Here is a 16402-nt window from a genome sequence, read left to right on the forward strand (position 1 = left end):
CTCCCCTCCCATCTCCTGCTGGAGCCTCTCACTGGCTGCACCAGCAGGCAAGGAAGGTAAGGGAGCCAGTCGTGCAGTTAGCCTGTCAGGGCACAGGGCAGGGGGAGAAGGGTGAGAGTCAATTCAGAAGGACAAATAAAGATACAACCTGAGTATTCAATTTTGGCATTTGTAGACGATCAGAAAAACAGATTCCCAGGGAACACATGGGGGCGCTACCTACCCACCAACAGTTCTGTTTGAGCTTTGTGGCCATCTTGGTCTGTCGGGCCAGATGTAGCTTGGTTGTAGTGAGTGGTGTGAACATTTCTGCATTTTATCCTTTGTCTTTATAAAAAGGTGTGGAAAGGGAGAAAATGGATGTGCTGATAACAGTGATAAGAAATGTAGCCTCTGACACTTTAGTATAATTGAGTCAAAGATGGAGCCCATTTGATCCATCCATTCATTAATTTGACAGACATGCATCAGGTGCCTCCCATCTGGCAGGCATGGTGTCTGGCACCATTTCTGCCCTTCTGGAGTCATGGTCTTAATGGGAAAGAGAAACATGAAGCACATGATATCACAAGTAGTTATTTAATTATATTTATGATATGTACCAAAAAAGAGAAATTGAGAGATCCATGAGAAAGGACAACACATGGGACCCTGAACTGGGTAGGGTGGTCAGGGAGGGCTTCATGGAGGAGGTGCCTCTTGAACTGAATTTTTTTTTTTTAACCGCTCCACGTGGCTTGCAGGATCTTAGTTCTCTGACCAGGGATTGAACTGTGGGTCACGGCAGGAAAGCTCTGAGTCCTAACCACTGGACCTCCAGAGAAGTCCCAATGAACTGAAATCTTAACACTTTCTGAAACACTGTGTCAAGTGTTTTGAACTATGTATCTCACTTGATCCTCATAGCAATCCTATAAGGGGGATAATATTATTACAAAAGGGAAGACAGGTTCAAGAACCTGCTCAAGGGGGGCCCTCCAAAGGATGAGTAGGAACTAACTAGGTGAAGAGGTGCAGGGCAGAAAGAGCAGCAAGTGCAAAGGCCCTGAGGTGGGATGGGGCAGGTCTATTGCAGAAATCTATAGGCCACCATGGCTCTGGCTTAGTGAGCAGAGGGGAGAGTGGAGGGAGGGGAAGCTCATGCCCAAAGCAGCAAATCTTGATCTTTAGTTGAACCTTTTGAGGCATATGCTGGGTGACCATAGGTTTAATTGTGGAGGAAGTGGACCTGATTGGAGCATGTGTGTACTTTTTGCAACCTAGTCAATTTCCCCCTCAGTTTAATTAATTAATTAGACCATGCTGCGTGGCATGCAGGGTCTTAGTTCCCTGACTAGGGATAGAACCCATGCCACCTACAGTGGAAGCGAAGAGTCTTAACCACTGGACCGCCAGGGAAGTCCCCCCTCAGTTTAGCCAAATGAAGAAATTTGGGGATGCCCAGAATTGGAGATGTTGGGAAATGGGAAATCTCCAAACCGTTGGTTGGAAAGGGCATCCCTTGGTAGAACCTTTGGAGAGGGCAACTCGGCAACACTTACTAAAGCATTGTGTGCTATTTTTTTAAATAACAAAATATTTTTATTAATTAGCTATCAGACATGCCTCTCCAAACTTTTCCCCCACATTTTATGGATATGTACTCTTCTTTTTTATACATTTATTTATTTATATTTTTTATTTTTGGCTGCGTTGGGTCTTTGTTGCTGCGCGTGGGATTTCTTTAGTTGCGGTGAGTGGGGGCTACTCTTCGTTGCGGTGCGCAGGCTTCTCATTGCGGTGGCTTCTCTTGTTGAGGAGCACGGGCTCTAGGTGCGTGGGCTTCAGTAGTTGTGGCACGTGGGCTCTAGAGCGCAGGCTCAGTAGTAGTGGCACACGGACTTAGTTGCTCCGCGGCATGTGGGATCTTCCCGGACCAGGGCTTGAACCCATGTCCCCTGCATTGGCAGGCAGATTCTTAACCACTGCGCCGCCAGGGAAGTCCTATGGCTATGTACTCTTTAATTGACTCTTCATATGACAATGATTTGTAATGTTTTCTATAGAGAGAATACAAAGATAATTTATCTTTTCTCTAGCATGGTTGATCAGTATTTGTTTTTTATTATTAATAACAGAAAAAATTTTTTCATCCTCGTAGTTCATTATTCCTGTGTGTGTGCACGCGCCCATGAAATTTCAGAAGATTGTGTGCTATTTTAATTGTCTCTTTCAACTTTCGTATTCTGATGCTTTGACAGCTGGGGCCTCGCTGATGACCCTCCCTGGGCACACACACAAACCATTTGTGTGCATTTCTGCATGTGGGTCTCCACAACACCTTTACTTTCCACATGGCATATTATTTCTCTAACAATCAGATTTTTGGTTTTTTTTTTTTTTTTTTTTTTTTGCAACAAGCGTCCATAACTTTTGTAATGAGAACCAAGAAAATACACAATAAGACAAATCCAATTACGTTTTAAAATAACATGTACGAAACCCTGGATATCTATCTTTGACAATGACACCTAAGAGGTGAGAAGTAATTTGGGATTTCATAATCTGTGCAGTCCTTAGTAAATGGAATGTCCTTTACAGCACAGAAATCTATTGTTCAAGTTTTGCGAAGTCACATTCAAACATGTTTCCAAGAATGCATTATGTACAAAAGTTGGGTAGCTTGTTTGGGACTCTGCTCAAATGAATTTGGTGAGTGGAGAAATCGCAGCGGCTAAAAGAGCCTGAGTGTACCCAGGGGCCAGCTGGGCGCCAGGCTCTCTATGGGGTGTCCTCCAGGCTTTAGGCTATCAAGTCATCCCTCAGCCTTCTGGCTAGGTGCCAGTGTCCCTTTTTCAGATGAAGAAACTGCATTTCAGAGCAATTAAGCAAATCATGCAGGTACCTGGCTTATAGGTGGCGCAGTCAGGACTTGAACCCAGGCCAGCTAACCGCAATGCTCCTTCCAGCTGGAATTGACGATGAGAAGTATAGAGGTCAAGAGGGCACACGTTGGAACCAGACAGTCTGGGTTTGAGTCCATTCCTAGCTCTTTGAGCAATTTCTTTGCCTTTCTGGGCCTCAGTTTCCCCATCTCTGAAATGGGAATAGAGTTATTGTGAAGGTTCCATAAGTTAATATAGATAAACCGTTTAGAACTGGGCTGTCTGAAAGGGTAGCCACTGGTCACATGTGGCATTTGAGCTCTCGAAACGTGGCAGGTCCTAATCAGATGTGCCGTCAGCGTCAAATGCACGCTGGATTTTGAAGATTTATGTGAAATAACACATCATTGACTTTTTGTACTGATTTCATGTTGAAATGGTATTTTGGATATATTGGGCTAAATAAAATTATTATAATTAATTTCACTGGTTTTGTTTTGCCTTTTTAATGTGACGAGTAGAAGATTTAAAATTACATATGTGACTTGCATTATATTCTGATGGGATTTAGAGGATGCAAAACATAGTAACCCTCCACGGAGCTTGTAGCTATTTTTATGACCACACCACCTTGGTTATGTTGCTTTTCCTAAGGCATTAACTGTGGGAAAACAGTTCTCTGCTCCAGCCCTGGGCCTGGTGGCCCCGTGTCTGCTCCTGGCAGCAGAAATACCCACAGTTAATTATTATTATTATTATTTTTCCACAGTTAATTATTGATCCCACGTTCTGGAAAGTTCACAGGGAAAGTTCATGAGGTACCCTTAGCTCTGGGAGCTGGGGTGGCCAGGTGACTTCATTTCTTTGTATTTCACATTTTGAAATTTCAAATTTGTGGATAGCCCCCTCTAAAAACACAGGACACTCTGCCTTTTTTTTTTGTTCTGATTGCAAAAATTAAGTGTGCTTGTTCTTAAAAAAAAAGTTAAACATTAAGAAATATTTGTTTTAGAAAGAGGAAGTCTTTATATACATAGGAAAATAAAACCTTAAGTTATAGTTTTGCCTGTGGCCATAGAGGTGACCATAAACTGCAGGAAAGAGGACACAGGGTGTGCAAGCAAACCATGGACAGTTCTGGTTCCTTGCGGGGGAGGGGGGATTTGGATGGGGCATCACATTTTCTATCCCATATGCCTGCCTTTTGGGGAATCTGTTTGCTAGATCTTCATGTATGATTAAAAACAACAACAACAAGAAAAATAATAAAGGAAGGGATGGTAACTCCTCATTGCCTTGCTCCTAGGATAAGTCTCATTAAATTTGATGTATTGGATTGGCCAAAAAGTTTCTTCAGGTTTTTCCATAACATCTTACGGGAAAACCTGAATGAACTTTTTGGCTAACCCAATATATTTTTCCAGATCTTTTTCCTTTGAGCTACTTATTTTTCTATCTGACTTCACGATGGTGATATCTGAAGAAAAACAGTAACTTAAAAACATCCAGATTTCCAAACAGAGTTCAGAATCAAAAGAGAAACTTTGTTGCTAGGTACTCAAGGAAGATATGCACCCTTTGGGTGCCTTCCTTTTCTCATTTAGGAAAAGGGAAGAAAACAGTCCTCATTTCCTAGAGTTGCTGGGAGAAGAAAGGCATTCATGTGTGTGAAGTGCTTAGATCAGAGCCTTCACGTAATAGGTGCTCAATAAATGTTTGTTTCGACTCTTGTTACAAGATGCAGGTTCAGACGGATACCGACCAGTGGTCTTGGCCTTCCCCAATCAATAGAAATGGACTAGAGGCCAGACAAAAAATTCAGGCAAGGCTTTATTGGGGCCCCTGCTGCAGCAGCCGGGGCAGCAAGAATAAGCAACAGGTCCCCTTGCTTGCTTGCTCCCTGAAGGGGGGAAGCTTGTTCTTATATGCAGTGAGGGTGAGGGTGTGTCCAGGGGTCGAGCTGGAGGGGTGGCTTAGGTGTTTTGCCCACCCCTCTGGCGGTGTTGTGTGCAGGGGGCATGCTCAGTCCCCTGCTTTTGCTCCCAATGTCCTGTTTTTGGTCCAGGCTCTTCAGAAGTGGCAGTTGAGTCTTTTTAGTCTTTTCTATCTTTTTGTCCGTAACTTTCCCCAACTGCTCATGCACGCAGTTATTTTTCGTCCCATATAGTTTCTTTGTATTTTGTTGCTCGAGGTTTGTCCAGATTTAAGCACTGCAGCAAAGGGTCCCAGGTCCCAGCCCATCTCAAGACCAGAGTCCCAAGATACCTCTCTGCCCATGGCTGACCCCACTTAAGCCCTTTGTTGGCTCATCTGTAAATGGGATCATAGCACTCATGCCTATTGTAGGATTAAGTGAGAGAATGAGACACAGAATATACCTGCTCTGCCTTCAAGGATGCCTCAGGGGCACCAGTAAAAAATAAGCAATCGTAACGCTCCCTATAGATGTCCAGGTTGGGGGAGGACGGAGCATGTGGGCAGTATTCCAGAAGGAGGTGGTACGTGTGGCATGAGAACCTATTGGCCCCGAGGTTGGATGGGGAAGGGGGGAAGAACTGAACTAGGAGTTCTCAAACTCTCCAGAGTGTCAGGGCCTCACTGGGGACTTATTAAAAGGCAACTTTCCAGTGTCCACCCCAGACCTATTAGAGGTGCCCAGGCAGTGAGAAGACACTGGTTCTTGTCTATTCAATAAATGCTGAGCGCCTGGCATTGCTCTGGGAGCAAGGAAAACAGACACAAATTCCTTTCCTGCAAGGAGCTGACATTGTAATGGCAGAGAGAGTCATGTGAGAGTTTATTGTTAGTGGCTGCAAGACAATGGAGACAGTGGCAGGTATGTGGAGAGCAAGAAGGAAACTATGATTACCATTCTTTTTTCGGCCGTGCCGCATGGCTTGTGGGATTCTAGTTCCCCGACCAGGGATTGAACCCAGGCCCTCAGCAGTGAAAGTGTGGAGTCCCAACCACTGGACCACTGGTTATTATTCTTAAGACATGTCTCATTTTTGTCTCCTACCATATCTAGAGAAGCAAGATGCATGACCAAGCACTCAAGATCTGGAGTGAGACAGTCCTGGGATCAAATCCTCCCTTCTTCACCTACTCATTATGGGCCATTGGGTGACCGATATAACTTGGCCATGCTTGAGCAGGACAGTGAAATCAGATCTCTGAGGAGAGTAAGGAGGGAGATAGGTTCATCGAGAGGTCTTAAACAGCCCAGAGATGTTGGACAGGACCCAGGTGGTGGCACACTCTTTTCCAAATGTAGCCACTGTATTAGCTATCTAGTGCTGTGTAACAAGTTGTCCCCATATTTAATGGCTGAAACAGCAAGCCTCTATTATCTTGTGGTTTCCTTGGGTCAGGAATCTGGGCATCACTTAACAAAGTGCCTTTGCGTCAAGGTTTCTCACAAGGTGGCAATCATGATGTTTGCTGGGACTGTCATCATCTCAAAGTTTGATTTGGTTGAATTTAGGTCTACCATTTTATCGTTATTATTATTATTATTTTGGCTGTGCTGAGCAGCATATAGAATCCTAGTGCCCCAACCAGACATCGAACCCAGGCCCTGGCATTGAAGGTACTGAGTTCTAGCCACTGGACCTCCAGGGAATTCCCTACCATTTTATTGTTTATTTCTGTTGGTCTCCTTTGTTTCTTTATTCCTCTCTATTTTTTTTTCTCTCCTGCCTTCTTTTGGATTACAGGCATACCTCGGAGATATTACAGGTTTGGTTCAGGATCACTGCAATAAAGCAAATATCACAATAAAGTGAGTCACATGAATTTTTTCGTTTCCCAGTGCATATAAAAGCTATGCTTAGGACTTCCCTGGTGGTGCAGTGGTTAAGAATCCGCCTGCCAATGCAGGGGACACAGATTCGAGCCCTGGTCTGGGAAGATCCCACATGCCACGGAGCAACTTAAGCCCGTGCGCCACAACTACTGAGCCTGCGCTCTAGAGCCCACAAGCCACAACTACTGAACCCATGCACTATAACTACTGAATCCCGTGCTCTGCAACAAGAGAAGCCACCACAATGAAAAGCCCACACACCACAACGAAGAGTAGCCCCTGCCCACCGCACCTAGAGAAAACCCACGCAGAGCAACGAAGACCCAACACAGCCAAAAATAAATAAATTAAAGAAAAAACTTCTAAAAAAAATACAGGGACTTCCCTGGTGGCACAGTGGTTGGGAGTCCACCTGCCAATGCAGGGGGCGTGGGTTCGGTCCCTGGTCTGGAAAGATCCCACATGCTGCGGAGCGGCTGGGCCCGTGCGCCACAGCTACTGAGCCTGTGCTCTGGAGCCTGCGTGCCACGGCTGCTGAGGCCTGCATGCCACAGCTACTGAGGCCCGGGTGCCTAGAGCCCGTGCTCCGCAACAAGGGAGGCCACCACAGTGAGAGGCCCGCGCACCGCGACAACGAGTGGTCCCTGCTCACTGCAACTAGAGAGAGCCTGCACACAGCAACAAAGACCCAACACAGCCAAAAATAAATAAATAAAAAATAAACTAAATTTATTTAAAAAAATACTAAACAAACAGAAAACAATTACAGTAGTAATATCAAAGATCACTGATCACAGATCACCATGATAAATATAATAACGAAAAACTTTTTGTAAAAATTTGATTGATTGATTGATTGATTGATGGCTGTGTTGGGTCTTCGTTTCTGTGTGAGGGCTTTCTCTAGTTGCAGCGAGCGGGGACCACTCTTCATCACGGTGTGTGGGCCTCTCACTGTCACGGCCTCTCGTTGCGGAGCACAGGCTCCAGACGCGCAGGCTCAGTAGTTGTGGCGCACAGGCCTAGTTGCTCTGCGGCACGTGGGATCTTCCCAGACCAGGGCTCGAACCCGTGTCCCCTGCATTGGCAGGCAGATTCTCAACCACTGCGCCACCAGGGAAGCCCAAATAATGAAAAACTTTGAAATATTATGAGAATTACCAAAATGTGACACAGAGACATGAAGTGAGCAAATGCTGTTGAAAAAATGGTGGCAATAGAATTGTTCGACACAGGGTTGCCACAAAACTTCAATTGGTAAAAAACACAACATCTGCAAAACGCGATAAAATGAAGTACCATAAACAAGGTATGCCTGTATTTGAATATTTTTGAGTATTCCATTTAAATTTAGCTCTTGAGTTTTTCACAACCTCTCTCTCCTTTTTAGAGATGGCTCTATGGATTACAGTATACATACTTACCTTTTCACAGTCTACTTAGAATGAATACTTTAGCACTTCAAGTGGAGTGCAGAACCACTGTTTAGTTTCCTTTTTCCTCCCCTCTCTGTGTTGGAATTGTCACATGTGTTACATCTACATACACTGGAAAACGTCATCAATGTTTTAATTCTTGCTTTCAACCATCAAACATTTTTTTTTTTTTTTTTTTTTTTTTTTTTGCGGTACGCGGGCCTCTCACTGTTGTGGCCTCTCCCGTTGCGGACCACAGGCTCCAGACGTCCAGGCTCAGCGGCCATGGTTCACGGGTCCAGCCGCTCCACGGCATGTGGGATCTTCCCGGGCCGGGGCACGAACCCGTGTCCCCTGCATCGGCAGGCGGACTCTCAACCACTGCGCCACCAGGGAAGCCCCATCAAACATTTTAAAGAGAAGGAAAATAGTGTATTACCAGAGATTTATCATTTCTGTTGGTCTTTGTTCCTGAAGTTCCGACCTTCCTTCTGGTATTATTTCCCTTCTATTTGAAGAACTTCCATTAACCATTTTTTCTTTTAAAAGAGAGGATTTGCTAGCAACAAATTTTCTTAGTTATCCTTCATTTGAGAATGTCTTTACTTCACCTTCATTTCTTCATTTTCATGGGGAATAGAATTTGGGGTTGACAATTCTTTCAGCACTTGAAAAATATTATTTCCCTGCCTTCCATCCTGTATGTTTTTTGATGAGAAATCCATCATCATTCAAATCATTGTTTCTCTGTACACAATGGATTGTCCCTCTCTGACTGCTTTCAAGAGTTTTTCTTTGTTTTTAGTTTTCAGCAGTTTGATTATGATGTGTCCAGCCATGGGTTTCTTTGAGTTTGTTGTGCTTGGGATTTGCTGAGCTTCTTGAATCTGTGGGCTTGTGTCTTTTGCCATTTGGGGGAGTTTTCAGCTATTATTTCTTCAAATATTTTTTTCTGCATTTTACTTCTTTCTCCTCTCTTTCTGGGACTCTCCTGACAGGAATGTTAGACCTTTTAATATTGTCCCACAGCTCTGTCGTTGATACTGGATAATTTGTATTGCTCTATTTTCAAGTTCGTTGATTCTTTTCTCTACCATCTCCATTCTGCTATTTAGCCCATCCAGTGAATTATTAATTTTGGTTATTGTATTTCTCACTTCCGAAATTTCCATGTGGTTCTTTAAAAAAATATTTATTTCTCTATTGAGACTTTGTTTCCATTAGTTCAAGAGTGTTTGCTCTTACTTCCTGGGCATAGATATAATTGCTGCTTTAAAGTATTTGTCTGATACTTCCAACATCTGCATGATTTTAGGGTTGGCATAGGATGATTTTCTTTTCCTTTGTGAGTAGTTGGAAATTTCCTACTGTTTCACATGTTGAATAATTTTGGATTGTATCCTGGACATTTTGGACATTATATACAACATATTGTACTATTATATTATGATACTCTAGGTCTTGTTTAAAACCCTACAGAGAATGTTGATATTTATGTTTTGTCAGGCAGTCAACTCAGTTAGGTTCAGATTGTAGGTTGCAACCCACTTTCTCCAGGCAGTGGTTCCAATATCATTTCAGTTTTCAAAGCTATTGCAGTGCTATTTGGATCTGTTCTGTGTATGTACCACCACTCTCTCCGACCCACAGGTCCTCCTTCCTTCCCTGCTCATCAGACCAGTAAGAAAGGGTTTTTTAAAGAGCCCTTTCTGTCTACATCCAGCGTGCAGTTCTGGGTTTTGGACTGCCTTTAAGTCTAGGCTGGAAAATACCAGAGGAAAAATAATAAGGAGGGGCAGGACACCAGGCAGCTTCAGAGAAAGGAATTATTACATTTATCTATGCACTCAGATGTATAAGTGTAACCTTTTAGTGCCCTGATTCTTATCTCCTTGGCCTACCTGGATTTCAGCTGCATTTGTTGTGGACAACTCCAATATGCGTAGAACTCCTACCTCAAGAATGCATGTGTTTTTCTATTTTCTCCTTCAGGGTCTTTGTGGCCCCCAGCATGTGCAGCTGTTAATGCCCTCTGGAGCAACTGTCAACCCTCAGCCAGACGTGATCTGGTGGGTAAATAATACCAACAAACTGAATCCAACAGTACATTAAATAGATCGTACACCATGACCAAGTGCGATTTATCCCAGGATATGTTCAGGCATTGGAAAACTCAAATGGGTATTTGTATGCCAGTGTTCACAGCAGTATTATTTACAATAACCAAAAGGTCAAAACAACCCAAGCGTCTATCAACAGATGAATGGATAAACAATGTGGGGGACTTCTGTGGTGGTGCAGTGGTTAAGAATCCGCCTGCCAATGCAGGAGCCACGGATTCGAGCCCGGGGTCGGGAAGATCCCACGTGCCGCAGAGCAACTAAGCCTGTGCGCCACAACTACTGAGCCTGTGCTCTAGAGCCCGTGAGCCACAACTACTGAAGCCCGCGAGCCACAACTACTGAAGCCCGCGCGCCTAGAGCCCGTGCTCCTCAACAAGAGAAGCCACCGCAATGAGAAGCCCGCGCACCGCAACGAAGAGTAGCCCCTGCTCGCCGCAACTAGAGAAAGCCCGCGCACTCAGCCAGAAAAAAAAAAAAAAAAGAATTAAAAATAATCCACCTCCAAAATGTGGTATCTCCCACACACAGTGGGATATTATTCAGCCATAAAAGAAACAGAGAACTGTCACATGCTATTAACTTTGAGGAATCTTGAAAACATTATGCTAACTGAAAGAAGCCAGACATCAAAAGTCCCATATTGCATGAATCCTTTTTTATGATGTATCCAGAACGGGCAAGTCCATGGAGACAGAGAGCAGGTTCGTGGTTACCAGGGGATGGGAGGTAGGAGAAAGTTGGGGATAATTACATAATGGGTACAGGGTGTTTTTCTGGGGTGATGAAAAAATTTCGAAACTCGAGAGAGGTGGAGACTCCACATCTTGTAAAGATACCAAGTGCCACTGAATTGTCTACTTTGAAATGGCCAATGGTGTGTTCTGTGAATTTCACCTCCACAAAAAATAAAAACTTCAATCTATGGTGGAGTGGACATCTAAACTGCCCAAACTCTTAGGATCTAATTTAGTAATGCCCATGAAAGTTTAAATGTATTTTCTAGCAGCCAACTGCAAGAGCTCCCAGTGGTCAAACTGGAGAGATTTGCTCATGAAAATCAAGTAGTATTGGATTATAACCCGAAGTATAAAATAAGTATTCATGAATCCATATGGATATAAATAAAGGATTGAATAAATTAATAAGTGGGGGGAGAAGAGACAAATTTCTCACGGTGAATTCCAAATAATCAGTGTAGGCGCTCTGCCCTGGAGGAAGGGGAGTACAACTCCCCGCCCCTTTTGTATGGACCCTGCACAGAGACTTCCTTTCAAAGAGTACGTTATGGAAAAGGGAGCAGGGAGAATAATTTTGCAGTTAAGAAACCTGATAAACTGTACTTCAGCAGGTTGATCAAGGCAACATCAATAGTCATAAACCACGTTGATCATATATACCCTTGATATGATATGATTAAAGCGGCATTTTAGGGGAATTCCTTGGCGGACCAGTGGTTAGGACTCTGCGCTTCCACTGCAGGGGGCCCGGGGTTTGATCCCTGGTCGGAGAACAAAGATCCCGCAAGCCACGCGGCACAGCCAAAAAATAAAATAAAATAAATGGCATTTTACTTCTGTGATATACCTCCCTCAGCCCGTAACCCGGTAAGCCTAATCCTGAGAAAACATCAGGTAGATCCCAATAAAGTGTCATCCTACAGGATTCATGACCAGTCCTCAGGACTGTCAAGGACATCAAAAACAAGGAGAAGTCTGAGACATTGCCTCAGTTAAGTCAAGCCTAAGGAGACACGACATCTAAATATAATATGACGTCCTCGATGAGATCTTGGAACAGAAAAAGGATATTAGGTGAAAACCAAGGAAATCTAAACTGTGGACTTCATGTAATAATAATGTATCCATATTGGTTTACTAATTATAACAAATATAGTGATGATAATGACGATGTTTATAGGAGGGGAAACTGTGCAGGGGTATATGAGAAGTTTCTCATACATGTACAATAGTCTCAATTTTTCTGTAAATCTAAAACCGACCTAAACAATGAAGTCTATTTCAAAAATTTACCCACCTTTTGCCATTGAAGGACACCTGTATAGGGCGGTGAGGGCACAGACTCTGGATCCAGATTGTCTGGGTTCAAACCCCAAGCTCTGCCACTTACAGGTTGTGGTCGGCAGCCTGCAAGATGGCCTACAGTGATCCCTGCCTGTTGCTTGTCATGTCATGTGTAGCCCTCACCCACACGGACTAGGGCGTCCTCATGTGACTGATAGGAGGTTGCAGAAATGATGATGAGTGATTTCTGAGGCTAGGTCACAAAAGGCACTGTGGCTTCCCCTGTGCTTTTTCTCTTGGGTCACTCACTCTGGGGAAAGCCAGCTGCCATATTGTGGGGAGACTTGAGGAAGGTTCCACATGGTGAGAAACTGAGACCTCCCACTAACAACCATCGCCAACTTGCCAGTCGTATGAGTAAGGTACTTTGGAGATGACTCCTCCAGCCCGTCAAACCTTCAGATGATGGCAGCCCCAGCTGACATCTTTTTTTTTTTTTTTTAATTGGAGTATAGTTGATTTACAATGTTGTGGTTTTTAAAAATTTTTTATTGGAGTATAGTTGATTTACAGTGTTGTGTCCAGGGACTTCCCTGGTGGTACAGCGGTTAAGGCTCTGTGCTTCCACTGCAGGGGGCATGGGTTCGACCCCTGGTCGGGTAACTAAGATCACACAAGCCCTGTGGTGTAGCCCCCCCCGCCAAAAAAATGCAATAGTCAACAATGTTGTGTCCAGCTGACATCTTGATTATAACCTCATGAGAGACTGCTGCACCAAAATTATGCAGCTAAGTTGCTCCCTAACAGAAATTGTGAAATAATAAATATTTAGTGGTTTAAGCTCCTAAGTTTGGGGGTAATTTGTTTCATAGCAATAGATAACCAATGCACTAATTCAGGGGTAGGCACACTTTTTTTCCCATAAAGGACCAGATAATAAATATTTCAGTCATTGCAGGTCATGTACAGTATCTGTCAAACATCCTTCTTTGATTTTTAAAAATCCTTCTAAAATGTAAAAAAACATTCTTAGATCAAGGTCTGTACAAAAACAAGCCAGAGGGCTTCCCTGGTGGCACAGTGGTTAAGAATCCACCTGCCAATGAAGGGGACACGGGTTCGAGCCCTGGTCCGGGAAGATCCCACATGCTGCGGAGCAACTAAGCCCATGAGCCACAACTACTGTGACTGTGCTCTAGAGCCCACGAGCCACAACTACTGAGCCTGCGTGCCACAACTACTGAAGCCCGTGAGCCTTGAGCCCGTGCTCCGCAACAAGAGAAGGCACCACAATGAGAAGACCACGCACTGCAACGAAGAGTAGCTCCTGCTTGCCGTAACTAGAGAAAGCCCGGGTGCAACAACGAAGACCCAAAGCAGCCAAAATAAATAAATAAATTTATATATATAAAAAAAGACAAGCCAGAGCCTCCCTGACATCTTTCCTTTCATCCTTTCTACTTTCCTTCCTTCCTCCTTCCCTCCCTCCATCACTCTCTTCTTTTTTTTTTTTTTTTTTCGCGGTACGCGGACCTCTCACTGTTGTGGCCTCTCCCGTTGGGGAGCACAGGCTCCAGACTCGCAGGCTCAGCGGCCATGGCTCACGGGCCCAGCCGCTCCGCGGCATGTGGGATCTTCCCGGACCGGAACACAAACCCGTGTCCCCTGCATTGGCAGGCGGACTCTCAACCACTGTGCCAGCAGGGAAGCTCCCTTTTAAAAAAATATTTATTTATTTATTTATAATTTATTTTTGGCTACGTTGGGTCTTCGTTGCTGCGCGCGGGCTTTCTCTAGTTGTGGCGAGCAGGGGCTACTCTTCGTTGAAGTGCACGGGGTTTTCATTGCGGTGGCTTCTCTTGTTGAGGAGCACAGGCTCTAGGCATGCGGGCTTCAGTAGTTGTGGTGTGCAGGCTCAGTAGTTGTGGCGCACGGGCTTAGTTGCTCCGCGGCATGTGGGATCTTCATGGACCAGGGCTCGAACCTGTGTCCCCTGCGTTGGCAGGCGGATTCTTAACCCCTGCGCCACCAGAGTAGTCCCTCTTCCTTTCTTTTTATCTCTCTCTCTCTCCCTTTCTTTTTTTTTTTTTTTTTGGTGCGGTACGCGGGCCTCTCACTGTTGTGGCCTCTCCCGTTGCGGAGCACAGGCTCCAGACTGCTCAGGCTCAGCGGCCATGGCTCACGGGCCCAGCCGCTCCGCGGCATGTGGGATCATCCCGGACCGGGGCACGAACCTGTGTCCCCTGCATCGGCAGGCAGACTCTCAACCACTGTGCCACCAGGGAAGCCCTCTCTCTCTCCCTTTATCCCTCCCTCTTTTCCTTCTCTCTCACTGTCTTTCATTCTTTTATTTATTCAGTCCTTCATTCAGCAAAATGAACAGCTACTATGTGCCAGGCCCTCACTGAACTGCTGCAATTATATCTGTGACCAAGACAGCCTCCCTGCTCTCCTGGGGCTCCCAGTCCAGTAGGGGAGACAGACAGCAAAGATGTAAGGAAAGAATCTAATTTATCATTATGCACTGTGACGTTTCGTCGGAAGGAAAAAATCAGGTTGCAGACAGAGATAACTTCAGGGAGGGATGCAATTTCATCTAGTGAGGGTGCTTGGAGAAGGCCTCTCTGATGGGAGACTTGAAGGGTGAGGAGAAAGCAGTCATGGGAAAAGTGTTTTGGGCAGAAGGAACAGCTTATGCAAAGACCCAGAGGCAAGAAACAGCTTGGAGTTTCTGGGAACCATGAAAGACGGCCTGTGTCCTGGAGTGGAGTGAGTGGGAAGCTGGGGGACTTGGGGTCAGGGAGGTTGATGGGGCCACATTGCAGGGCCTTGAGTGCTGCAGTGTCAGAGCAGTGGGAACCTGGGAGGGTTTTGAGCAGGGGTTGCTGTGGTCTGACTTTCTTCTCTGATTGTCGTGTGGATTCCAGCAGCTTTACTCCCTCCCCAAGGCCTCTTGTCTGGCTCATTGATAATTAGGCCAGTGAAGGTTTATTGAATAATTACTATGTGCTGGGTACTCACAAGAACTCTCTGAGGGAAGTAATGTTAGAGGTGAGGAAACCGAAGCACAGGAGGTGAGTAAATGGGCTAATGTCACACAGCCAGGAAGAGGTGGAGGCAGAGTTAGAATTCAGGTAGCTGCTGCCATGCCATCCTGTGGCCCCAAACCCCACCTCCTCTTCAGGTCTCTTGCCATCAACTCAGTTTCTGCCCGTCAGTCAACTGGGCCTTTCCACTTCAGAGCTGGTCAATTCCTCTCCTGCTCAAACACCTTCCATGGCTCCCTACTGCCCTTGATAATGACTAAGCCCTCTAGCCTGGTGTTCAAAACCCCATCTTTCTTTTTCTCCCTCTCACCTTCAGCCCGTCCTTGACCTCCCAAGTTCAAGACATCCTGGATGCCTTGCAGTCCCTCCAGCACTCCCTCAACCCCCACGGGCTGCTGCATTGGAGTGGCAGTCCCCTGCTCCCACTCCAAGCCACATTGATGAAACTCATTCACCCTCCCCTGCCCCTTGTCTCCTTTCTCCAGTTGCCTGGGGTTCCCGGTCAAAGCTTACATCAGGACCAACTGCAGAGTGGGTGCTACATTCATTCATTCATTCACTCATTCATTCAACAATCATTCCTTGAACACCTACTATATACCAGCCCCTGCTATAGGAACTGGGAGTACCACAGTGAACAAGACAGACATGGCCTCTGGTCTTAAAGAGCTGATATTGTGGGGCAGGAGAAATACCCAATTAACTAACAATCAAACCAATAAATATCACATACAATATATTTTTAAGTGTTACTGAGAGTGGTGGGAGGAGGTCTATTTTTAGGTATGTTATAAAGCAAGTATCTTTTTTTTTTTTAAAATATTTATTTATTTATTTGGTTGTGCCAGGTCTTAGTTGCTGCATGTGGGCTCCTTAGTTGGGGCATGTGAACTCTTAGTTGCAGCATGCATGTGGGATCTAGTTCCCTGGCCAGGGATCAAACTCTGGCCCCCTGCATTGGGAGCTCGGGATCTTAGTCACTGCGCCACCAGGGAAGTCCCTAAAGCAAGTATCTTAAAAAAAAAATTTTTTTTTAATTTTATTTTTGGCTGCATCAGGTCTTTGTTGCGGCATGCGGGATCTTCGTTGTGGCATGCACGCTCTTTGTTGAGGCATGCGGGTTTCTC

This window comes from Globicephala melas, chromosome 3 (assembly GCF_963455315.2).
Source record: "Globicephala melas chromosome 3, mGloMel1.2, whole genome shotgun sequence".
NCBI classification, from domain to species: domain Eukaryota; kingdom Metazoa; phylum Chordata; class Mammalia; order Artiodactyla; family Delphinidae; genus Globicephala; species Globicephala melas.